Source organism: Bos javanicus, chromosome 6, assembly GCF_032452875.1.
Source record: "Bos javanicus breed banteng chromosome 6, ARS-OSU_banteng_1.0, whole genome shotgun sequence".
NCBI classification, from domain to species: domain Eukaryota; kingdom Metazoa; phylum Chordata; class Mammalia; order Artiodactyla; family Bovidae; genus Bos; species Bos javanicus.
The window spans coordinates 90,345,985-90,371,986 of NC_083873.1; the positions used below are offsets into that span (position 1 = coordinate 90,345,985).

The 26,002-nt window shown below is 41.4% G+C and overlaps 1 pseudogene; it reads left to right on the plus strand.

The window, feature by feature from the left end:
• Positions 1 to 18,584: 18,584 nt before the first annotated feature.
• The window catches only part of LOC133249175 (ferritin light chain-like), a 45,557-nt pseudogene continuing 38,139 nt past the window's right edge, over positions 18,585 to 26,002 (plus strand).

Below are 26,002 nucleotides of genomic sequence, written 5' to 3' on the forward strand. Positions count from 1 at the left end.
TTTTGGAGCCCCCCAAAATAAAGGCTGACACTGTTTTCACTGTTTCCCCATCTGTTTCCCACGAAGTGATGGGACCAGATGCCATGATCTTCGTTTTCTGAATGTTGAGCTTTAAGCCAACTTTTTCACTCTCCACTTTCACTTTCATGAAGAGGCTTTTCAGTTCCTCTTCACTTTCTGCCATAAGGGTGGTATCATCTGCATATCTGAGGTTATTAATATTTCTCCCAGCAATCTTGATTCCAGCTTGTGCTTCTTCCAGCCCAGCGTTTCTCATGATGTACTCTGCATATAAGTTAAATAAGCAGGGTGACAATATACAGCCGTGACGTACTCCTTTTCCTAATTGGAACCAGTCTGTTGTTCCATGTCCAGTTCTAACTGTTGCTTCCTGACCTGCATATAGGTTTTTTAAGAGGCAGATCAGGTAGTCTGCTATTCCCATCTCTTCCAGAATTTTCCACAGTTTATTGTGATCAATACAGTCAAAGGCTTTGGCATAGTCAATAAAGCAGAAATAGATGTTTTTATGGAACTCTCTTGCTTTTTCCACGATCCAGCAGATGTTGGCAATTTGATCTCTGGTTCCTCTGCCTTTTCTAAAACCAGCTTGAACATCTGGAAGTTCACAGTTCGTGTATTGCTGAAGCCTGGCTTGGAGAATTTTGAGCATTACTTTACTAGCGTGTGAGATGAGTGCAACTGTGTGGTAGTCTGAGCATTCTTTGGCATTGCCTTTCTTTGAAATTGGAATGAAAACTGACCTTTTGCAGTCCTGTGGCCACTGTTGAGTTTTCCAAATTTGCTGGCATATTGAGTGCAGCACTTTCACAGCATCATCTTTCCAGATTTGAAATAGCTCCACTGGAATTCCATCACCTCCACTAGCTTTGTTCATAGTGATGCTTCCTAAGGCCCACTTGACTTCACATTCCAGGATGTCTGGCTCTAGGTGAGTGATCACACCATCGTGATTATCTGGGTTGTGAAGATCTTTTTTGTACAGTTCTTCTGTGCATTCCTGCCACCTCTTCTTAAGATCTTCTGCTTCTGTTAGGTCCATACCATTTCTGTCCTTTATTGAGCCTGTCTTTGCATGAAATGTTCCCTTGGTATCTCTAGTTTTCTTGAAGAGATCTCTAGTCTTTCCCATTCTGTTGTTTTCCTCTATTTCTTTGCATTGATCGCTGAGGAAGGCTTTCTTATCTCTCCTTGCTATTTTTTGGAACTCTGCATTCAGATGCTTATATCTTTCCTTTTCTCCTTTGCTTTTCGCTTCTCTTCTTTTCACAGCTATTTGTAAGGCCTCCTCAGACAGCCATTTTGCTTTTTTTCATTTCTTTTCCATGGCGATGGTCTTGATCCCTGTCTCCTGTACAATGTCACGAGCCTCCGTCCATAGTTCATCAGGCACTCTGTCTATCAGATCTAATCCCTTAAATCTATTTCTCACTTCCACTGTATAATCATAAAGGATTTGATTTAGGTCATAGCTGAATGGTCTAGTGGTTTTCCCTACTTTCTTCAATTTCAGTCTGAATTTGGCAATAAGGAGTTCATGATCTGAGCCACAGTCAGCTCCCAGTCTTGTTTTTGCTGACTGTATAGAGCTTCTCCATCTTTGGCTGCAAAGAATATAATCAATCTGATTTTGGTGTTGACCATCTGGTGATATCCATGTGTAGAGTCTTCTCTTGTGTTGTTGGAAGAGGGTGTTTGCTATGACCAGTGCATTTTCTTGGCAAAACTCTATTAGCCTTTGCTCTGCTTCATTCTGTATTTCAAGGCCAAATTTGCCTGTTACTCCAGGTGTTTCTTGACTTCCTACTTTTGCATTCCAGTCCCCTATAATGAAAAGGACATCTTTTTTGGGTGTTAGTTCTAGAAGGTCTTGGAGGTCTTCATAGAACTGTTCAACTTCAGCTTCCTTAGCATTACTGGTTGGTGCATAGACTTGGATTACTGTGATATTGAATGGTTTACCTTGGAAACGAACAGAGATCATTGTGTCATTTTTGAGATTGCATCCAAGTACTGCATTTCAGACTCTTTTGTTGACCATGATGGGTACTCCATTTCTTCTAAGGGATTCCTGCCTTCAGTAGTAGATATAATGGTCGTCTGAGTTAAATTCACCCATTCCAGTCTATTTTAGTTTGCTGATTCCTAGAATGTCGACATTCACTCTTGCCATCTCTTGTTTGACCACTTCCAATTTGCCTTGATTCATGGACCTGACATTCCAGGTTCCTATGCAATATTGCTCTTTACAGCTTCAGACCTTGCTTCTATCACCAGTCACATCCACAACTGGGTATTGTTTTTGCTTTGGCTCCATCCCTTCATTCTTCCTGGAGTTATTTCTCCAGTGATCTCCAGTAGCATATTGGGCACCTACTGACCTGAGGAGTTCCTCTTTCAGTATCCTATCATTTTGCCCTTTCATACTGTTCATGGGGTTCTCGAGGCAAGAATACTGAAGTGGTTTGCCATTCCCTTCTCCAGTGGACCACATCTGTCAGTCAAGGCTATAGTTTTCCCAGTGCTCATGTATGGATGTGAGAGTTGGACTGTGAAGAAAGCTGAGCCCCGAAGAATTGATGTTTTTGACCTGTGATGTTGGAGAAGACTTTTGAGAGTCCCTTGGACTGCAAGGAGAGCCAACCAGTCTATTCTAAAGGAGATCAGTCCTGGGTATTCATTGGAAGGACTGATGCTGAGGCTGAAACTCCTGTATTTTGGCCACCTCATGCGAATAGTCGACTCATTGGAAAAGACCCTGATGCTGGGAGGGATTGGGAGCAGGAGGAGAAGGGAACGACAGAGGATGAGATGGCTGGATGGCATCACCGACTCAATGCATATGAGTTTGAGTGAACTCCAGGAGTTGGTGATGGACAGGGAGTCCTGGCGTGCTGCGATTCATGGGGTCGCAAAGAGTAGGACACGACTGAGCGACTGAACTGAACTGTCCTTCAGGAGCAGTTCAAGCCATCATTAATGCTATGGATAGAACTTTAAACCAATTGTTCTGAGTTTCTTGAGTTAATTTATGCAGATTTGTCTTAATAATGTCATTAGCTCTTTCTACCTTTCCTGAAGATTGGGGTCCCCAGGAACAGTGTAAGTGATATTCTGTTCCTAGAGGTTTCAACACCCCTTGAGTTACAGCAGCTTTAAATGTGGAGCATTGTTGCTCTGAAGTTTAGAGTTTAAGATCCTACTTACACCATGAGATGTCAGCATAGTAAGATTTTGCCCATTAGTAATATTATGAGCTTTAGGCAAAACAACAATAGCAATTACTCTTAAGCAATGTAGCCATAGTCTTTTTTTTCCCCCCAGTAATAAACAAACTAAACTCTGATCCTGTGGGCAAGCTCAAAGTTGTTTGAAGAGCTTTAAGGCCTTTTGAGTCTCTGGGTACCAAACCAGCTTGCCGGTTTGGGCCTGCTGAGTCTCAGTTATAAGTTTATATAAAGGCCGGGCAAGTTCCCCATAACCCAGAATCTGAATGCGGCAATAGCCTGTAATGCCCAAGAACCCTCTTAATTGTCTTAAAGTCATAGGTAAAGGATGATTTAGTATAGATTTAATGCTAGAAAGCATCCTTCAAATCATTGACTGAAAAATATTTGGCTTGTTCAGGATTTTCAGACAATACAGTAAAAGAATTAGGCACTTATTATTCATATATCCAGAACAAATCTCCATTTATCATTTTACTTTTTTACACCCAAAATAGGAGTGTTGCATGGACTATTACAGGGAATTAATTGCCCCTGTTCCTTTAATTTTCAATGATGGGTTTTCACCCTTTCTTAACCTTAGGCTTTAGTGGATACTGCTTTTGATGTGGAAATAGGTGAGGATCTTTGAGCTTGATAACAACAGGAACAGCACTTTGTGTTCGACCCACAGTTTTTCCATGAGCCCACACTTTAGGATTTAGGATTTTGTTCAATTAATGGGAGAGAAAGAGCAGGCTCCATATTCATGAAAACAGAGGCCTGAACCTTGCTCAGTTTATCCCTCCCCAGAAGGGATGAAGGAGACTCCAGCATGATCAGAAACTCATGAGAAAACAGCACAGAGTCCCAGTTGCAGCTTAAAGGATGACAAATAATAGTGTTTGGTTCATCCTGACAGTTCCATTATAGTAGTGGATTGGGAGGAAAGTGGACCAGGGCTTCAGTGAGCACAGAGAAAGTTACCCCAGTGTCTAAAAGAAAATTGACTAATCGGCTTCCACAGTTATTAATACCTGGGATTCCTCAGGTGTAATTAGGATGGGAGCTTCTGTGGGGACCCCCAGGCACCCTCAGTCCCAATTGCCTTGAGAGTTCAACCCCTGGGGCCTACGCCTCAGAGGGCAGTCTCTTCTCCAGTGTGGTCCTCTGCAGACTGGACATGGAGCCAGGGGCAGCTTAGATCCAGCTTGAGACACCCCCTCCTTTCCACAGTAATAACAAGTCCTTCCCTTTTCATTTTTCCTCAGGCTGTTTCAGATTGGATCTAGCAGCCATGCTGGGGTTCAGTCTTTCTCCTGGCTCTTGTTTTCCTCCTCATATTCTCTACGATAATATACCATCTGAGCCAGCTGTAGCAGTTTTTTAAAGACTGATTTGGTCCAAATGCTTGTTTTTGCATCTTATGGCAGATATCTGGAAGTGACTGAGTGAGAAATATATCTTTTAAGGTCATTTCTCTCTCTCTGAACTTTTGGAATCAATGTCAATAAACTTGAGGAGAGCCTCCCATAGTCTATTGAGGAATTTACCAGGAGTTTCCTTCTCTCCTTGTGCTATGTCAGTCAACTAAGCATAGTTTAAAGTCTTAGTGTACACTCACTTGAGCCCTTAAGAATACATCTGACAAAGTGACTCTAATCCCACTTTCTTTTAGCCATGTTACAGCCCCAGTCTGCCTCTGTTATGGGAACTGCTTGGCTCCCAGTAGGGAGGAGGGCATTTCATGTTCCCTCTTTCCCTTTGTCTCATGTTCAAGCTATTCATCTCCAAAAGTAGGAGCTTCCCTAAAACTCGAGTTTCTGAGTCAGGGGTCAGCATCTAGCCCAAGATATACATTATATCTCTCCAAATAAGCTCATAAAGTAAAGTTAGTCCTGTAAAGGCTTCTATGTACTTTTTGGATCTAAATAGTCTAGACCATAATTGGGACTGTTTGAAATTCTACCTAAACTAAGGCAACCCCTCCTGGAAGGGTGTCCTGATTCTCAGCCTGTTCAGTTGAGAGCCCCAGAGTAAGAGGACAGGAAGGAGCTGAAGGTTTCTCACCCAAATCTGTACCCTTAGGACATAAGTCTGGCATGTGTCTCAGAGAGATAAAGTGCAACACATATGGCACGTTTACCCATTTCTCTTGTTTTCTACAGAACTGGTCTAATTACAAAAAAGTATTATAATTGAGACCCTTCAACTGGCCAGCATTCCCCATCTTCCAAAGAATACTGTGGCCATTCAGTATCACAGAAGAAGATCAGGCATGTCTTTTTTAAATTCTGGGGATAAAACTTGTCCCAATTTTCTTTAAAATATATTGTAAAGTGGTGGTTCTGGAACTGCTATCTCCCATCTGTAAGAGAGAAAAAAGTGGCATCCATAGCTGTGGCTTCTTTCCACCGGAAATGTCCCTCCCTGCTCTAAATGGGGGTGTAGACAGACTTTTCCCCCAAAACTTCTTTCTCTGGTCGGATTTAGTCTTTTTCTTACCAAGGCAGGCACCTTATTTGTCCCTCCCTACCACCATGGCAGGGTGGAGATGCACCAGGGGTAGACCTGATGGCATCCCAAATTGATTTCCAGTTACTCACCTTTAAGACTTTGATTTTCGCTCCTCCTCTGATGCTGCCCAGAGTACAATAGAGTAGCCTTCCAGAATGCCTCCCAAGCTAGGACTACTAGGGGAAGCATCCATCTTACATGTGTCTGTGCACATTCCTAAGTACAGTCCTGACCACAGTAGAAGCAGTGAGTCACAAGGGATGCACAACAACCAAGATGTCCCTTCTGAGTGTCAGCACAAGAGTATAGCACAAGAGGTGGTGGAGGGTTGGCCAGTAAGGAAAGAGTGGTTTTTGTCCTCAAGCTACTAAGGCCAATCCTTCCAGTTCATTCCCACAGATTCCACAAAAGGAATATTTAAGGAGTTGAGACAAAAGCCACCAGAGAGCCTCCTCTGATTCCCTAACAGTTAGCACTATCGAAGGAAGAAGCAAACTGTACTTCCAATCTGGGATTCTCGACCTATATTCTTAGAAACCTCGTGCTCCCTAGCAGCGCTTCCATCCATACAGTTCAGAAGCACAGTTATGGCAAGGACTCGCTTTTAGGACTCTGACCCCACTTTTAGGACTCTGGCCTAAAAGCAGCCAAGAAGAGACATGACTGAAGCTAGAGTTCTACCTGGCTCCAAACTTGCTCCTCGTAAGTCTGGGTTCCCCATGACTACCAAGCTTGGGGTCTAAGTAAAAGCACACAGTAATGGCATGGATCACAAGTCCCTCAAAAGTCTATGATCCGAGAGATTAAGTTAGAAGCTCTAATTCCCTACGCAATTATGAAATGGTCAAAGAGATCAGGAAGAGATGACTGAGAAAGGAAAGTTCAGTCCACACGTTTTGCCCATTTCTGGTCGCTCCCCTCACAGGGACGTTGGGTGTCTCTGGCATTGGCAGGTTGGTATAAACGCCCAAAAAGGCTCCCCTCTTGGGGGCTGCCTTCAGTCACTAAGAGGCACCGCAAAACCGCAGAGCAGGCTCATCATTTGCTTAGCACAGGGCATGTCATTCATTCACACAAGAACACTGTACAGTTAGTAAAGAAGAAAATGTGTATACTGAGAAAGCAGAGAGACTAGAGCTCTGAGTGTTCTTACCCTGTCCTGAAGACCCCGGACTAGCCGCCAAGATGATACCTTAAGGTGAATGACGTCGGATTCATGGTCTCCGAAGAAGATAGAGCTTCAGGACCAGGGACCAGGCTTGATCACTCAAGAGCTTTTGTGTAGCAGAGTTTTATTAAAATGAAAAAGGGACAGAGAAAGTTCTTGACATAGACCTCAGGATGGGGACAGAGAGTGCCCCCCTTGCTAGTCTTAGCAAGGGAGCTATATACTTTTTTAATTGGTTATTAAATCAAAAGAATGTCTCAAGGTTGTAAAGATATTACCAGACCCACTCCCACAATTTACATTTTAAGATAACAGGATTAGTAAGGTTTTCAAGAAGGAGAGACTGTCCTCAAGCAGGATACATTGTTGTTACATAATCCTTAGTACAGAGTTTAAACTGAGTTGTTTTGTTGTGTAATCATCAGTTCTGCTTAAAGAAAGTTTTGTGTGACTAAGACTAAGGAATGCAGAGAAAGGGGGGGGAAAAAAAGACGTTTGTCCTTTTTTCCTCCTTAAGAATTCCAGACCCCTATATCCTCTTCAAAAGCCCCAGACTCCTTTCTCCTCCTCAAGGACCATGGACTTCTTTTCAACCTGCCTAGGAATTGACTTTCTCAAGGCCATCAAGGAATCAACCTCTGGGTGACATTTCTGAGGATACAGACTGCTGGACCATCTATATTTTTATTTCCCATGTATGCAAGGCAGTGAGCATCTCTACAATACTGCCAGAAAATCCACATATAATGAAAACTAAAAATTCTGTCAAGAAATACCCAGTTCTGATATTCATTTGTCAAATAATAGAATTTCTAGTATTCATTGGCGATGAATATAATTGCCATATATAAGTGCCAGCTAATCACCCTGGAGTATATAGTTCTGATTAAGATAATTAACCACAACAAGGGTCTAGATTAAAACTAAATCAGACATACATGTTCATCTCTCAGAGTCTATGCTGATGTATTTTCAAGAAGGTTATCCAAGACTTTCTGACACATACTATCTGGGCCTGAAAATTTTCATTTTTTATAAGATCCTCATACAAATCATAGGTGTGATAGAATGTTGTGAACCACAGTCTCAGACATTCTGAAGATTCTAGGGGACACAGACTTTGTCAAAATCCTGGCTCTTCCACTTTATAGCTATGTGTGTGCCATGTCACATTGGTCTTGCCCAATTCTTTGCACCTAGAGTATAGCCCACCAGGCTCCTCTGTCCATGGGATTCTCCAGGCAAGAATACTGGAGTGGGTTACCATGCCCTCCTCCAGGGGATCTTTCCCACCCAGGTATCTAACCCAAGTCTCTTACATTTTCTGCATTGGCAGGTAAGATTTTACCACTAGTGCCACCTGGGAAGCCCTCACAGCTATGTACCTTATTTAAATCCTGTGATTCCATTTCCTCATCTGTACAATGGCCAAAATAATACCTACCTCACAGGATTAGTGTAAGGGTTAATGAAAGTTTTAAAAGTAAAGTTTTAACCCAACAATTTGCCTATAGCGAAATTGAAGTCACTCTGTCGTGTCTGACTCTTTGCCACCCCATGGACTGTAACCTACCAAGTTTCTCTGTCCATGGGATTTTTCCAGGCAAGAGCACTGGGGTGAGTTGCCATTTACTTCTCCAGGGCATCTTTCCGACCCAGAGATAGAACCCGGGTCACCCGCATTGCAGGCAGACACTTAACAGTCATGACTTAAATTTAGATGAAATATCTTGAGCTTGATTTTGATTCCAGTTTGTGCTTCATCCAGCCCAAAATTTCTCATGATGTACTTTGCATATAAGTTAAATAAGCAGGGTGACAATATACAGCCTTGCTGCTGCTGTTGCTGCTAAGTCGCTTTAGTCATGTCCGACTCTGTGCGACCCCATAGATGGCAGCCCATCAGGCTCCCCCATCCCTGGGATTCTCCAGGCAAGAACACTGGAGTGGGTTGCCATTTCCTTCTCCAGTGCATGAAAGTGAACAGTGAAAGTGAAGTTGCTCAGTCGTGTCCGACTCTTAGCGACCCCATGGACTGAGGCCCACCAGGGTCCTCCATCCATGGGATTTTCTAGGCAAGAATACTGGAGCCAGTCTGTTGTTCCACGTCCAGTTCTAACTGTTTCTTCATGACCTGCATATAGGTTTCTCAAGAGGCAGGTCAGGTGGCCTAGTATGTCCATCTCTTTCAGAATTTTCCACAGTTTATTGTGATACACACAGTCAAAGGCTTTGGCATAGTCAATAAAGCAGAAATAGATGTCTTTCTGGAACTCCCTTGCTTTTTCAATGATCCAGTGAATATTGGCAATTTGATCTCTGGTTCCTCTGCCTTTTCTAAAACCAGCTTGAACATCCAGAAGTTCATGGTTCACATATTGCTGAAGCCTGGCTTGGAGACTTTTGAGCATTACTTTACTAGCATGTGAGATGAGTGCAATTGTACCACCCTTATGACAGAAAGTGAAGCAGAACTAAAGAGCCTCTTGATGAAAGTGAAAGAGGAGAGTGAAAAAGTTGGCTTAAAGCTCAACGTTCAGAAAACTAAGATCATGGCATCCGGTCCCATCACTTCATGGCAAATAGATGGGGAAACAGTCGAAACAGTGGCTGACTTTAGTTTTTGGGGCTCCAAAATCACTGCAGATGGTGATTGCAGACATGAAATTAAAAGACGCTTACTCCTTGCAAGGAAAGTTATGACCAACCTAGACAGCATATTAAAAAGCAGAGACATTACTTTGTCAACAAATGTCCATCTAGTCAAGGCTATGGTTTTTCCAGTAGTCATGTATGGATGTGAGAGTTGGACTATAAAGAAAGCTGAGCACAGAAGAATTGATGCTTTTGAACTGTGGTGTTGGAGATTCTTGAGGGTCCCTTTGACTGCAAGGAGATCCAACTAGTCCATCCTAAGGGAAATCAGTCCTGGGTATTCATTGGAAGGACTGATGTTAAAGCTGAAACTCCAATACTTTAGCCACCTGATGCAAAGAGCTGACTCATTTGAAAAGACCCTGATGTTGGGAAAGATTGAAGGCAGGAGGAGAAGGGGACGACAGAGGATAATATGGTTGAATGGTATCACCAACTCGATGGACATGGGTTTGGGTGAACTCCAGGAGTTGGTGATGGACAGGGAGGCCTGGCATGCTGTGGTTCACAGAGTTGCAAAGAGTCGGACACGACTGAGCAACTGAACTGAACTGAACTGGATCTTGAGCTGTCTTGCCTCTGTGAGACACAAATCCTGGATAATACTGATTTTTCTTAGCACTTTAAATTGGTGTTCACTACTCAAGAAACTCTTCAGCTGTGGTCTGAGCAGGGAGTTATAGAGCAGAACTGTTATCATCTTTGTTCTAGAAAGAACTTTAACAAACTCTAAAATTACAGATGATAGTTTTGGAGATCATTTCACATGGTTGAGTTGAAGTATTCTTTACACATGCTGTTGCAAATTCAGGTCTATATGATTTGTACTTTTGTGGGGAAAAACAGTTGCAAAACTAAATATCCTGTTGAATTTCATCTTCTTGGGTATACTATATCAAGATAGTTTTGAATTCTTATTCTGTCATCCAAACTACTTGCTCTCCTTCAACCTCATATCCTCTCTAAATGTTGTTAGTATACCCTTAAACTTTGTTCAAGTCTTTGATCTTACAAAATGTTGAATGCAGCAGAATGTTCCAAGTTTAAGTCATCACCTTTAGTGAGGGTTTGTCCTACCAATAACTGGTTTCTCTCATTGTCATTAAATTCAATTAGTGTTTTTCCATTTTTTCTGTAAGAACATGATGAGCAAGAATGTGTCAAAATCCTTGCTACAAGCCAAAGAACACCATGTCTATCACAGTAATTTACTCTGACAACTTTAACAAAGAAAAAATAAATGAAATTAGTATGACATGATTTACTTTTATTGAAATGATATCAGGACTAGGAACTCCACTTTTTGCTTCTAAATAAAAAGGAGATTTTAATTCATGTATCAATAACAATTAATTGGCAGTGGTTGCCTAGAGCATAATTTTGACAATGTTTCTAGGCTCAATCCAAACATAGCAGTCAGGAAGGCCATGATCAGATTATTTAGCAATATCTTCCATGGATATATTAGGTAACATTTTGTAACATATTTAAATGTCATCCCTGGCCTGGATTTTTAAAATCTAGCTCTTAATTTACTAGATTATAGAATCTTATTTGGCTTACCATATACTGCGTCCATCTTTCCTCCTGTGGACTGAATGATATATACCAATTTCCTGGTGTGCCGATGTTTCTTATCTTTCATATTTCTTCAAGATTGGTGAAATGTCTCAGTGATATGATTTGTGAGTTTTCTCAGTACCATGGGATGTAATTTTTCCAGGCAAAGAGATTTTTCACTCACTCACAGCAAGAAAAGTGTTCCGTTATAAAAGTTTTTCAACTATACTGGGCTTCTATTTCCCTTTGCTAACTTTTCAATGAAAAGTGTTGGTCGCTCAGTCATGTCTAACTCTTTGCAACCCCATGGACTATAGACCACCAGGCTCCTCTGTCCATGGAATTTTCCAGGCAAGAATACTGGAATGGGTAGCCATTCCCTTCTCCAGGGGATCTTCCCAACCCAAGGATCGAACCTGGGTCTCCCACATTGCAGGAAGATTCTTTACTGTCTGAGCCACCAGGGAAGACCAGTGATTTGAAAATGAAGTAATAATAGTGTTATGAGTGTTCTCAGTGGCTGATTTTACCTTCCAAAGATAGCCACAATACTCCCATCCCACATGGTCTCATAATGTCCCCTTGACAGACCATGAATCTGGACAGATCTTTATAACTTCTTCAAGCTGGTGGAGTATGGTAGAAGTGACATTATGTGATTTCCAAGCTAGGCTGTAAAAATAACACACATGCCCACCTTATTGTCTCTTGAGATATTCACTCTTGGAATTCACCTGCCATGTTGTGAGGAAGCCCAAACTATCCCATGAAGAGAAACACAGAGTGGCCACATGAAGGCATTATAGCCAACAGCCCAGTTGAGGTCTTAGCCCAACAGCCTTCACCAGCTACCTGAAATGTGAATAAAGAAGACTCAAGGGATTCTATCCCAAAACAGTAGCGTCACCTTCAGCCTTCAAATCTCACTAGTGAGGCCTCAGACATCATGGAACAGAGAAAAGTTGTCCTTGTTGGGCCTTGTTTGAATTTCTGAACTGCAGAATCCAGGAGCATAATAAAATGGCTGTTTCATGCAACTATGTTTTAGAGTGGTTTGCTTCCTATGTTCCACCAGTGGTAAGGAACCTGCCTGTGAATGCAAGAGAGGTACGAGACAAGTGTCCAATCCCTGGGTCAGGAGGACCCCCGAAGGAGGGCATGGCAACCCACTCCAGTATTCTTGCCTGGAGAATCCCATGGACAGAGGAGCCAGGTGGGTTACAGTCCATAGGGTCTCAAAGAGTCAGACACAACTGAGGTGGCTTAGCACACACATGGCACAGCAATAGTAACTAGAACAGCTTCCTTGATAGAACAAATGCAAAATAGAAGCTCATTCTTTAAATGTCACTGTTTCTCAGTTACCACCTGCATTGGAAACACTTGATATGCTTGTTAAAATTCAAATTTCTAGAGGCACGCATGAGCTCATGCGTGCATGCACACACACACACACACACACACACACACACGGTGGTCCTGGAACAACTATGCCAAACACAAAGGAATGGTGGAATCACTGCCCTGGAGAAGACTAGTGGTATATGTGGGCTAAGCCTGAACTTGAATTAAAAATCTCATTTTCTGGACATTAGGACAACTTGAGCTTGAATTAAGAAATCTCATTTCCTGGCCACTCCAGAAACAGCTGGCACGATTTCCAAAGTCCTAGCTTCAACATTCAAATGTTTTATTATTCAACAAGATTACAAAAATAGATCAGTTTCAGATAAAAATGAAAAAGCATCACTTCATGTGGAAATGGATAATGAATCAAAGGCGAAAGTTACTGCACAAGACCATAATAACATCACCTTTTTAATTATTCTGATCCACCAAATCCTGGACATGGTGCTGGTCATTCATAGCTTGTTTGGAAGGGAACTGTCCAGCACCATTGCTTCCTGAATGAACGTCATTAAGCCCAGTGAAATGAAATCCTGGATCAGCCTCCCACATGTGTTCTAGGACCGAATTCCCTTCGAGAGAAACCAAGGTCCTTACTCATTTAAACTCCATCATGAGCACAGCCTGACATGCATGAATTCCTGGTAATGCCACAGAAAACGAGGGATGCAGAATAGAGCCAGTTTACTCAAAATGTTTGCTGACTAGAACTTTCATAATCCCTGAAACAGAGAGGAATCCAAAAGTTCATCTTTCAGGAAAGCAGAATTCATGCTCTAAACATATCTTTTTGCCTAGTGAGTACTAGGTTCAAAGAAGAATCCAAACTGTAAAATATATTCAAATATGCAACTTTGTTATGATTGCCACTAAAGGATTAAGGTTTGCTTTATAGAATAAGAATGTTAGGTGATTATCTCTTCAACATTAAAATTCTATGGGTATAAATTTGACTGCTTCCTTGTAAGTAGCTATTTACTGGGGAAAGGGAGGATTTGTATTAATGATTATTTTCTTTTAATGAAATTTAATCACTGAAAAGTAGGGATTTTCATAATTATAACTATTATTTATTGAATATTCACTATGTACTATACACTGTTAGATGCTTTTTTTGCATTTATTTCTGTTTTTTTAATTCAAGTATAGTTGACTTATAGTATTGTGTTAGTTTCAGGTATACATTATTGTGTTGGTTTCAGGTATACAGATATACAGATTCAGTTATATATGTGTGTGTGTATATATATATATATGTATATGTATATTTCTTTTTTTCAGTTAGTTTCCATGAAAAGTAGCTTTGAGAGAATAAAAACCTTGCCACTGATGTCATGGAGTTGTGCTCACAAAAGGTACGGAATGAATGAATGATCATGGAATGGTGGACATGCTTCAGATGTTTTAGAATCAGCATATCTTAAGATTATGTTTATAACTTTTAATGAAGTCTATTTTTATTCCATTTTCAGGTTGATGTTTTTAATAAGCAAAGCAAAGGAAGCATGATGCCGGTGCAGTCATTCAGATAACAAGATATTGGACTAGATGCTGTAAATGATTTTAACAAGATGCAGGTAAAAATACTCACATGGCCTACTCCATAAAACATTTGGACTGCTGCATTTATCAGCATATTCTTACTTTTACGAAGCAGTTCAGAACTCTACATTTCCTAAACAATAAGTTGTTAAGATCCATCCAAATTTTGCATTTTCTGGCAACACGAATTTCTGCTCTTTTTTGTTTTGCAGGTATTCTTGTCCTACAGTCCATGCACGGTTCATATTTACTCATATAAAGAACTACATGTTTTGTATTTTTGATTCCCGTCTTCTGTAGAGGATGTTATTTAGATTTATTCCTTTGGACTCCAAGTATGCAAGTTAGAATGATCAAATGGTAACCATGGCGACAAAAAGCAGAGTTCACATCTTAGCAGGGTCATGTCATTCTTTCCCACAGTGCAGAACTCACATTCTAAGACTAATTCAGTATCTAAAAATAAATCTCAGGACAGCTCATGTGGCCATTTATGGGAAAATATGACCGGGTCCGTTAACTAATCTTCCCGTTGCAGAAAAAGAATCCCTCGTTAGTAAACTAAGAGATCCCAGCTTTAGAGAAATGAAATGACAAGGGAAAAGGGAAAACGTTCTTCTCTTCCAGAGTAATTTTTGAAGCTTAGAACTACCTCATAGCCAACAGGAATGCAAAACCATATCCAGTGAAAAGGCCTACCGGAAAGGCAATAAAAACATTAATTAAATAACTACAAACATTTGACAGTACTTATAATACAGCCCATACATGGTGGCAAAGCAGTCACTAAAGAATTCTCCAACTGGAATTTTCTCACACACGGGCAGTACTGTTTAAACACTTGGCTCTGTTACTGGCTGAATCCCAGGAATGCCTATGGCCTCAGTCATGCTATAGTGGGGCTGGTCCACTGGCTGATGGCACACATGGTCTTGACCCCATCTACCCTTGGTTAAGCCTAGTCATGTGTAAGAGACAAGCTCGATACTCCTTCCTAAGTCCACTCTGAGGTTTATAATGAGAGCCTTTGTTTTTTCATTTGATCCTTGGACTTCACATTAGGCAATCAGAGTGATGGAAAATAGACAGAATAAAAAATTTAACTTATTTGCAAAAATACTACTACTGTGCATCCACTCTGGCACTTTAACTAGCTGGACACAGCTAAACTTTTAAAGTCAGCTTTCCTTTTATTTCTCAATCTTAAATATGTTTGTATCTTTCTTAGTTCAGCTCCTTAGATATCTCCTATGTCTATCACTAGTCTTCCCACATTCTTATTCTGAAACTGAATCATGATTATTTCTATTATTTAATAGTGTTATCAATAGTAGTCTAATATTATACACTAGCTCGTATTCACCTTGTAACTGAAAATCTGTGCCCTTTTGCTAAGCTCTCCCTATCTCCCCCACTCCCTAGACTCCCTAGCCACTTTTATGCTCTTTGTTGCTATGAGTTCAATTGTCAAATCTTCACATTGTACACTTGATTTTGCTTGTAAATTTTACCTCAATGAAGCTGGAGAAAAAGAAACTTTTTTCTCTTTCAGCTTCACTGGACATTAAAGAAAGATGCTTCCCTTTGTTTGTTTTAGTTCTGGGACGTTCCTTTCTAGCTTAGGTCATTCATCTCTACATAATATTTGCCTAGTTTCATATTTACAGGAATGTCCGCCTTGACAAGGACAGAGTTTGTTTCTATTTGCTCTGATTCCATTTACACTGTTTAAAGGGTTCAAGTGCTTCTAACATATGTACAAACATAACCAAAGACTGACTCACAATAAAAACAGATGAAATAAGCCTATTATTAACAACGTAATGTTTCTGCATTGTAAATACTTGTGAGTGTCTTTAAGGCACTTCACAGAGAAGAGCTTGCCATATTTAGAGCACTTCTCCTGAAAATAAACCTGACTTGATGGGCCAGGAGTAAACAAGACAGAGCACTGGAGACTCGCACATCTGGAAAAGAGGGACGGACAGTGAAAGAGAAATTATACCTATCACAGGGTAACTGGAAAAGGCTAAAGAGAAGCATCTGAAAATGAAGACAGCAAGCTAGTTTACAAAACCATGCATGGGTAACTTCAGTTCAGTTCAGTCGCTCAGTCATGTCCGACTCTTTGCGACCCCATGAATCGCAGCACACCAGGCCTCCCTGTCCATCACCAACTCCTGGAGTTCACTCAGACTCACGTCCATCGAGTCTGTGATGCCATCCAGCCATCTCATCCTCTGTCGTCCCCTTCTCCTCCTGCCCCCAATCCCTCCCAGCATCAGAGTCTTTTCCAATGAATCAACTCTTTGCATGAGGTGGCCAAAGTACTGGAGTTTCAGCTTTAGCATCATTCCTTCCAAAGAAATCCCAGGGCTGATCTCCTTCAGAATGGACTGGTTGGATCTCCTTGCAGTCCAAGGGACTCTCAAGAGTCTTCTCCAACACCACAGTTCAAAAGCATCAATTCTTCGGTGCTCAGCTTTCTTCACAGTCTAACTCTCACATCCATACATGACCACTGGAAAAACCATAGCCTTGACTAGACGAACCTTTGTTGGCAAAGTAATGTCTCTGCTTTTGAATATGCTATCTAGGTTGGTCATAACTTTCCTTCCAAGGAGTAAGCATCTTTTAATTTCATGGCTGCAGTCACCATCTGCAGTGATTTTTGGAGCCCAAAAAAATTAAATCTGACACTGTTTCCACTGTTTCCCCATCTATTTGCCATGAAGTGATGGGACCGGATGTCATGATCTTCGTTTTCTGAATGTTGAGCTTTAAGCCAACTTTTTCACTCTCCACTTTCACTTTCATCAAGAGGCTTTTGAGTTCCTCTTCACTTTCTGCCATAAGGGTGGTGTCATCTGCATATCTGAGGTTATTGATATTTCTCCCGGCAATCTTGATTCCAGCTTGTGCTTCTTCCAGCCCAGCATTTCTCATGATGTACTCTGCATATAAGTTAAATAAGCAGGGTGACAATATACAGCCTTGTCGAACTCCTTTTCCTATTTGGAACCAGTCTGTTGTTCCATGTCCAGTTCTAACTGTTGCTTCCTGACCTGCATACAGATTTCTCAAGAGCAGATCAGGTGGTCTGGTATTCCCATCTCTTTCAGAATTTTCCACAGTTTATTGTGATCCACACAGTCAAAGGCTTTGGCATAGTCAATAAAGCAGAGATAGATGTTTTTCTGAAACTCTCTTGCTTTTTCCATGATCCAGCAGATGTTGGCAATTTGATCTCTAGTTCCTCTGCTTTTTCTAAAACCAGCTTGAACATCAGGAAGTTCACGGTTCACGTATTGCTGAAGCCTGGCTTGGAGAATTTTGAGCATTACTTTACTAGCATGTGAGATGAGTGCCGTTGTGCGGTAGTCTGAGCATTCTTTGGCATTGCCTTTCCTTGGGATTGGAATGAAAACTGAACTTTTCCAGTCCTGTGGCCACTGCTGAGGTTTCCAAATTTGCTGGCATATTGAGTGCAGCACTTTCACAGCATCATCTTAACTTATCTTCCTGAAAATATTTTGTACCATGAGATGTTTTCACAGTACAGAAAATAGTTCTGTGACTTAGTCACAATCAAACAAGGATAATCACAAGGAGCAAAGATGATGAGGAAATAACTATGCATTCTCCAAATGTCCATCTCCAGGAAAGGAACTTTAGAAGGTGGAAACTCCAGCAGAAAATCTACAGGCAGTACAACCAGTTACTTATCTGTTTGAGAGATAAGCAGGACACATTTACTCTAGATTACACTATATCTTCTTTTGGAAGGATGCCAGTATTTAAGGTTGCTAAGTTTGAGCCAAGGGATGTAGTTCTAGCTCTGGGGAAAAGCTGGGAGGTCCATGCCTTCTTCATTTAGCAGAGCACCCAAGACTGAGATGTGGGATGGAATAACATGGTGATGTCTTAGAGGGTCACACCAGGAAACAATGCAGCCTGACCTTGAGATGGCCTGAGCATAAGCTCAGCAGCTCAGCCCTCCGTGGCACTGTCTACAAAGACTGGGAAGCACCCTGAGAACTTGTGCCTTTTATTTACCAAAGATTAGAGTCAACACCTTCTTCTTTGCTGGGCTCTAGTTTAAGGCAGTGAATAATAAACAGAATATTAGAGAGATTTACAACATAGTGCTTTTTATTTTCTACTGGAAGTAACACTAAATAGAAATCAAATATCTCTAGTTCTAGTTTTCCAGCTTTCTGTTGGTGAAGTTTCTTTCCTTGATATATTCCCAAAGGCTAAACAGTGAAGACCACACCACTGGATCAGGAATGTTGGACAAAGAGAGGTTTGCCCTTCAGCAAGCTCTGTGGACATAACCTGGTTTCTTCTTCCCTGTAGGCTAGATGCATGTTTCCCTCTTATATCCAAATGAAAATGACAACAGTGAGATCTAGCTATAATTCTTCTTTTCTCAGGTGGAGCTCTGAGAAAAGGGATTGCCTCTAGTCTCTAATATATAGAAATGCCAAAGAGTAGCAATTGACACGATGACGCAAGGTAGAAAGATTTCACGCTTTGTTTCCTCCCCCTTATGGTTAATGGCATAAATCACGGCTTAGGCATGCAGCAGCCCAAGCCTTGAGGTACTACAATATTCCATGAGAGTTTATCAAGTCCATACATACATTTTTAAGATAAAAAAAAAGAATTGTCACTAATGAGTAAGAAACTTGGATTCCTAAACTAGAATTGTTCAGGGTCTCCTGGCATTCAATTATGACTGTGCTACTTATTTGGATGGATTATGTCTGTCCAGCAATACAACAGAGATGAGAGTACTCTCAGACATTGCGTGTGTTTTTCCTTTCTACATGTGCCGATCTCTCTGTAGCTGGGTTGGAACCCTATTCCTGCTCCTGACTAATGGATGTGGCCAGATGGGAAGTGTGTCATGCTCCATTTGAGGACCTTAAAATAGGTGAGTTTTGGGACTTCCCAGTGGTTAAGAATCCACCTTGCAATTCAGAGGACAGGATTTGATCCCTGGTTGGAGAACTAAGATCCCACATGCCGTGGAGCAACTACACCTGTGAGCCACAACTACTGAAGCTGTGGGCAGGAACCACAACTAGAGAGCCTGCACACCAGCCAGAGATGTGAGCCTGTGCAACCCACGTGTTGCAACTAAGACCTATTCAACACAGCCAAATGAACACATACCCGTTCAGAAGGCAGGTAAATATAAATTTTTTTAAAGTATATGAGTTTTCCCTGCTCTCTTCCCTTGAATCAGCAGCCCTATGGACAACTGGGATTTCCAGGCTACTGTAGGGGAGGGCAGTGCCCTGGAGTGCCAGGCACTCTGTTGGGATTTCTGGGAGCAAGAAACAAACCTCGGTGATGCTTAGCCACTACTGATAGCTCAGGGTTCATTTGTTCCTGATACATAGTTTACCCTAGCTTGACAAATTCAAAGGGAAACACACTTTGCAAGTTTACCAGGTGTTGCCCAAAGTAGTGCTTCTGTGCATTTGTGTGTGACAAACCCCTTCAAACTTCAAATCCAAGTATTCCCAGTGAACAAATCTTTGTTTAGTATCAGTTCAGTTCAGTCGCTCAGTTGTGTCCGACTCTTTGCGACCCCACGAATCACAGCACGCCAGGCCTCCCTGTCCATCACAAACTCCCGGAGTTCACTCAGACCCACATCCATCGAGTCAGTGATGCCATCCAGCCATCTCATCCTCTGTCGTCCCCTTCTCCTCCTGCCCCCAATCCCTCCCTGCATCAGAGTCTTTTCCAATGAGTCAACTCTTCTCATGAGGTGGCCAAAGTACTGGAGCTTCAGCTTTAGCATCATTCCTTCCAAAGAAATCCCAGGGCTGATCTCCTTCAGAATGGACTGGTTGGATCTCCTTGCAGTCCAAGGGACTCTCAAGAGTCTTCTCCAGCACCAGAGTTCAAAAGCATCAATTCTTTGGCACTGAGCTTTCTTCACAGTTCAACTCTCACATCCATACATGACCACTGGAAAAACCATAGCCTTAACTAGACAAAAATTCTGATTCTGAGCCTGAGTTAAAACCCAAGGCACAGTTATGTATTTACCTTATACTTGGATGCCAAAATTCCACCACTTACTAGCTGTATGGCTCTGGGTATGTTACTTAACTCTACAGACTCAATTTCTGTATCTATCAAATGCAGTTAATAATATTATCCAACTCATAAAGTTGTGAGGATTTAAATGAGTTAGCATACATAAAGCAAGATGAACACAATCAATAGTATTATTATTTTAGACAGTTTCATCAAAAAATGTTGGTCATGATGATTTTTAAAAAACTGAAGTAAAATGACATCAGGATTGTAGGGTGAAGAGAGGATGGTAAGATGCTGTCAACAAAATGATAGTTGTCAGATTGAAAACTGGAAGTTCTAGCATTGGTAGGGGTGGCTGTGATTGTAAGGGTGGTAGAATGTGGAACAATCAGTGGGTTTTACCCATTTTTATTTTTATCTATTTATTTTAATCATAGAATAATTACTTTATCATGCCGTAAATATAACAGCACGAATCAGTCATTTGTTGGTCTGTTGTTAAGTCATGTTCGACTCTTTGGACGACTGCAATGCACTAGGCTTCCCTGTTCTTCATTATCTCCCAGAGTTTGCTCAAACTCATGTCTGTTGAGTCAGTGATGCCATCCAACCATCTCATCCTCATGATGTATATTTATACATATGTGTATATATCCCCTTCCTCTTGAGCCTCCCTCCCCTCTCCCATTCCACTCTTTTAGGTCTCAACAGTGAAAACTTGAATGGGCTTTAAAATCAAAGACTGCCAGCATAAATCCTGCTAGGAAACTGACTCACAGTGTGAGGCCAGCGATGCTTATCTCCAATTTCCTACCTTCATTTCAATGGCAGATGCTCTTTGATGGTCTATAATAAACATCACCCACCATATCCAGCAAATCCCTCCCTTAAACCTTTAAAAAAAAAAAAAAGATGGCATATGCTGGCTTTGTGGCTGTAAGGCAGTATACATCAGTGAAATGAAATGTGCCCATTTCTGGCTCACAGCAGAAGCCACAGTTGTCTCTGCTCCTTCAAACTCAGTTGTACACAAGGGGAGGGGCCAAAAGATGCTGTGCAGTCTTAACTAGGCCAAAATGAAGACCAAGTATGATGGACTTGTCGCTGTCACTGACCTAGCACTGACTGATGGAAGAATTCCCTATCAACCTCTAAAGCAAATTTCCGCTGAGACTGTGATGTCACTTGGGATATAGGAACAAAACACCACTCAAACGTGTCAAGCATCAGCTGAAGAACAAATCAAAACCATCAGCTATTATTTTTAAAACGTAAAAGAAAAAATTGGAAAGCCAAGTATGTAGGAAACATATTGCACGTGGGCGGGAAGGAGAGTAAAGATTGCTTATGGAAAGAAGCACCGTACCTTAGAGAAGGCACCATCTGGAAACTCCAGTTGAGTATCTGAAGCAGAACTCCAGAGCTGAAAAAAAGAATGAGTAATCATACTGTGTGATGAAGGGATTAAGTAAATGTGTTCCTGACAACAAAACAGGAGAATAAATTAATTTCCTCTTTTCCCTTAAGAAATGATTCAGGAAACAAAGTTTCCGCTCTTCTCTCCTGCCCAGCCCTTCAATACAATTAGCAAACAGTGTAAGGGGAGAAAACACATTCTTTCAAAGCAGGTGTCTGGAAAGACCCACCTGTCAAGTGGAAGAACAACTGAGAACTATGCTGGTTACCAAGTGTTAGTAACTTCCTTTCTGTTTTCAGAAGACTGGATAGTTTAAACAAGAGCAATTCTTAAAGCCTGTCTCTCCTCAATCTTTCAGAAGATCATAAAGTCATTGATTCTTTGATGGAAGACAACACAGGTCATTGCTGCTAATCTCCTCATTTTGCAAATAAGGTCCCTGTAGCAAAAACATCATAGATTTTTAGTGTCAGAACCAGAACTAGAGTACAGCTTTCTTGCCTTCTATTTAAGGCACAGTTTTTTCTTAGGGCATAAACACAAACTGCTGCTCTAGGTCCTTCTTATCTGATCATAAACTCAGATGGAATGTCACAGATTTCTAAATTCAGATGTAACTAACCATTGCAATTTCTGCTGGTAAATGCAATGGTGAAAGTAAAAGTCACTCAGTCGTGTCTGACTCGTTGTGACCCCATGGACTATACATACAGTTCATGGAATTCTCCAGGCCACAATAATGGAGTGGGTAGCCTTTCCCTTCTCCAGGGCATCTTCCCAACAGAGGGACTGAACCCAGGTTTCCCACATTGCAGGTGGATTCTTTACCAGTTTGAGGCACCAGGGAAGCCCACAAAATGCACTGGTAGCAATGGCCTTCAAAAGATAAGTGATCATAGAAGGCACAGTTATGTACCTGTAGATATTCATCTTATATTTGGTTACCAAGATCCATTCTTCATGTGATCAAATTATTTGACAGATATTTGTTGAGACCCAACTATGTGTGAGTATCATTGTGCTGGTTAGTTGAAATAATCTAATCAAAACCAACGAGAAACATTTTAAATTTTATTCCTAGGAGTAAGATGCCAATCCTCTTGTAAGGAAGCTGACCCCTTAAAGAAGCTTAAAAATAAAAAAGAGGCAGAGGGGAAGAAAAGAGAAAGGAAGGGAGTGGAGGGGAGAGAAAAAGGAAATGCACACTCAGATGAGCACTGTTTTGGGTACAGTGTCATATCTGAGACCTCTGAACCGCCAGCACACTAAAAATGGTAGATGGCCATGACACTGTAGTGTACGCAAGACTAAACTAATGCAAGATATGAAACTCACTATTAGATTGCCTCGGGGAGACTGATTAGTACTAATTGGCATGGCTTCACCCAAGGAATAATAACAGAATCCTGTGTATTTCACCCTTTTACCAGGGTCCGTGACAAGAACACAACATATATAAAGGCAAATTTTTTAATTGCCCTGAAGGTCTAATAGTCATAAAAGAACAGATTGAGAATAGCTCGAAGCCAGTCTTTGCCTTGATATTGTGCCCGCCTGCATTCTAAAATGGCAATTAAGCTACTGTCCTCCCTGCCCCTCTCCTAGACAAGTCTCTGCCATGACAGAAAAGATAGACTTGAAATAAGATGGAAAAATACCTGCCTTGGATGTGCCTCTAATCAGATCTTCTAGATGCTGCCAGGAAATCATGGTAGTGTTGTGCATAATGCTGTTCTAGAAGAGAGAGCAAGTTGGCTCCCTGTCTGAGGGATCTCCAGGCTGTCAGCCACCTGGAGCCCCCGCCATGCCTTGGCCCTATTAATTCTGACTGTCAGCTTCTGCCTGAGGCCGAGACAGGCTGAAATATACAAACATCAAGAGAGTTAATAACAGTCCTTGCATCCAAATGATACAGATAACAGGCTGCAAAGGATGCAGTCAGGTATGAAAAAAAGATCTATCAAATCACTTGATATTTAAAACCTTTGTTAGAAAGTAGTATAAGAGGAAATTCTGTACTTCAGAAATAAAATTTCTGTATATTCAAAATTCCATTAGAATCAATTCTCAGAAAAACCCACCAAGGCTTTCTTCGTTCCAGTGTTGATTTGATCAACAAATTCAGCATCATTAGCTACTATGACCATCAGTGCTATATGAGGGGTGTATGTTGTGATTTGGACTGAAATTATCCTCAAGGACACAAAACATGGAAGGAGGAAAGGAGGAAGGAAATGAGACATAATAGTAATGAAGTTATCGGGAACAATAATCTGGGCGTAAAGGATTTATTTGGAAGATGATTCCAGGAAGGGGTGGGAGAAAGTGGAACAGCAAGACGGGGTGGGAAATCAAGTAAGATGTGCAGTTTGAGCAGGTGAGCGCTGTGGGTTACAGGGTCAGTGCTACCGCGGACCTTCTGAGAGACTGTATGGGATACGAGTAACCCACTTCAGGGTGAGCAAATGCAGTATTTGTCAACTCCATCTCCTGCTTCTTGAGGGTAGCTCCTGAGATGTTAATTTCCCAACACTCTAACCTACACTGCACAGGGACCAGAGATGCACCAAGGCAGGAGGACACCATCAGGCAGGGAGGTGCAGGAAGCCATAGGTGCATAGGAGAGGCGACTTCTGGGTTAGGTGGAGATGTGTGGCAGAATGCTGGCATCATCTACAGAGTGATGCAAGACAATCTGTGATGGTGGTGCTTGGGGGAAGGATACATTGTCATGGGCAAGAGAAATCAAGGTAGGCTTTCTTTTTTTTAATTAATTAATTAATTTTAATTGGAGGCTAATTACTTTACAGTATTATAGTGGTTTTTGCCATACATTGACATGAATCATCTGGTTCATTAAGGATGCAAAGGTCTGCACCAGATTAGAAGTAGTGAATCTCTCTTGTCTTCACTGTTTCATTTCTAAAACTGGCATTTTTCACCAACATACCTGAAGGTCCTAAAAAGTTAACACCATTTTTTACTTAAAGCCAATTTTTCTAAATCACAAAGTTCTTCTACAATTATCTCCTTATTTCTCATTCACCTCTCAGCATGGTATCCCTCCCAAAGGAGACTTGTTTACCATCCTGACCATGTTCTCAGGAAGCAAATTTCTTGATCTTTCCTTGATACTGACTTAGGGATGTGCTGGTTTCAGAAGAATTTTTTACACTGTCAGAATCACATATATACTTAGCTGCAAGGAAAATTAATTTAGTAAATTGATGAAAACTTGGTGCCAGGATGCAGGGCACTGCCTAAGTTTGAAGGATGCCCCATCTTTTGTTCTTGAAATAAGCTAGACATCAGAAATGGGGGGAAGCCTCCAGATGAGAGGAATGGGTTTTTAGGGGTAGATATGATATGGAGAAGGCAATGGCAACCCACTCCAGTACTCTTGCCTGGAAAATCCCATGGAAGGAGGAGCCTGGTAGGCTGCAGTCCATGGGGTCTCGAAGAGTCAGACACGACTGAGTAACTTCACTTTCACTTTCATGCATTGGAGAAGGAAATGGCAACCCACTCCAGTGTTCTTGCCTGGAGAATCCCAGGGACAGGGGAGCCTGGTGGGCTGCCGTCTATGGGGTTGCACAGAGTCGGACATGACTGAAGTGACTTAGCAGCAGCATAATATGATATGACAAAGTATGCTCAGTAAATGCTAATTAAACCAGTCTAACAAGAGAGTGGCATCACTGACTCGATGGCATCACGGACTCGATGGACATGAGTCTGAGTGAACTCTGGGAGTTGGTGATGGACAGGGAGGCCTGGCGTCCTGCGATTCATGGGGTCACAAAGAGTCGGACACAACTGAGTGACTGAACTGAACTCAACTGAACAAGAGAGTAGGGTCCCCACCAAGGAAGAATGCGAGTTAAAGTCACAAAAGGAAGTCACGGAGCCAGACTCTGGAGGGTTCTGAGCATCAGATGAGGCATAAAGAGACACTGAAGTAATGGATGAGGAGACGAGATAGCAGAAGCTCTTTGAAGATAAAGGATAATGAAGCAGTTATGAAACAAATAGGAAAGCAAAGGCTGAAGGCAAGAAGACCAATTATGAGGTCATCTACTAACTCAGGCATAAATTTTAAGGGCTTATAAATATGTCACAATTTATAGTCAAATGCACGGAGTTGCACAGGTGTTACAGAAAGGGACCCAGCCGAGAGACGAAGTGAAGGAGAACCACTTTTTCTAATTTATCCAGAGGGGGGCACCTTTTTCTAATGCCAGCTAAGAAAGCAGGAAGCTTGTTTTCTTTCTTCTTTCTTTCTTTTTTTTTAGTACTTTATTATTTTTTATTGTCAAGTAACATTTCACTGTAAGAATATAACTGTTTTTTCAGAGAACAAATGTCTTATTCATCCATGTAAACAAAGCTCCCTGCAGAACTGTAGCTGCTTACTAAACATTTTTAAACATTTGTTGGAAGGAAAAG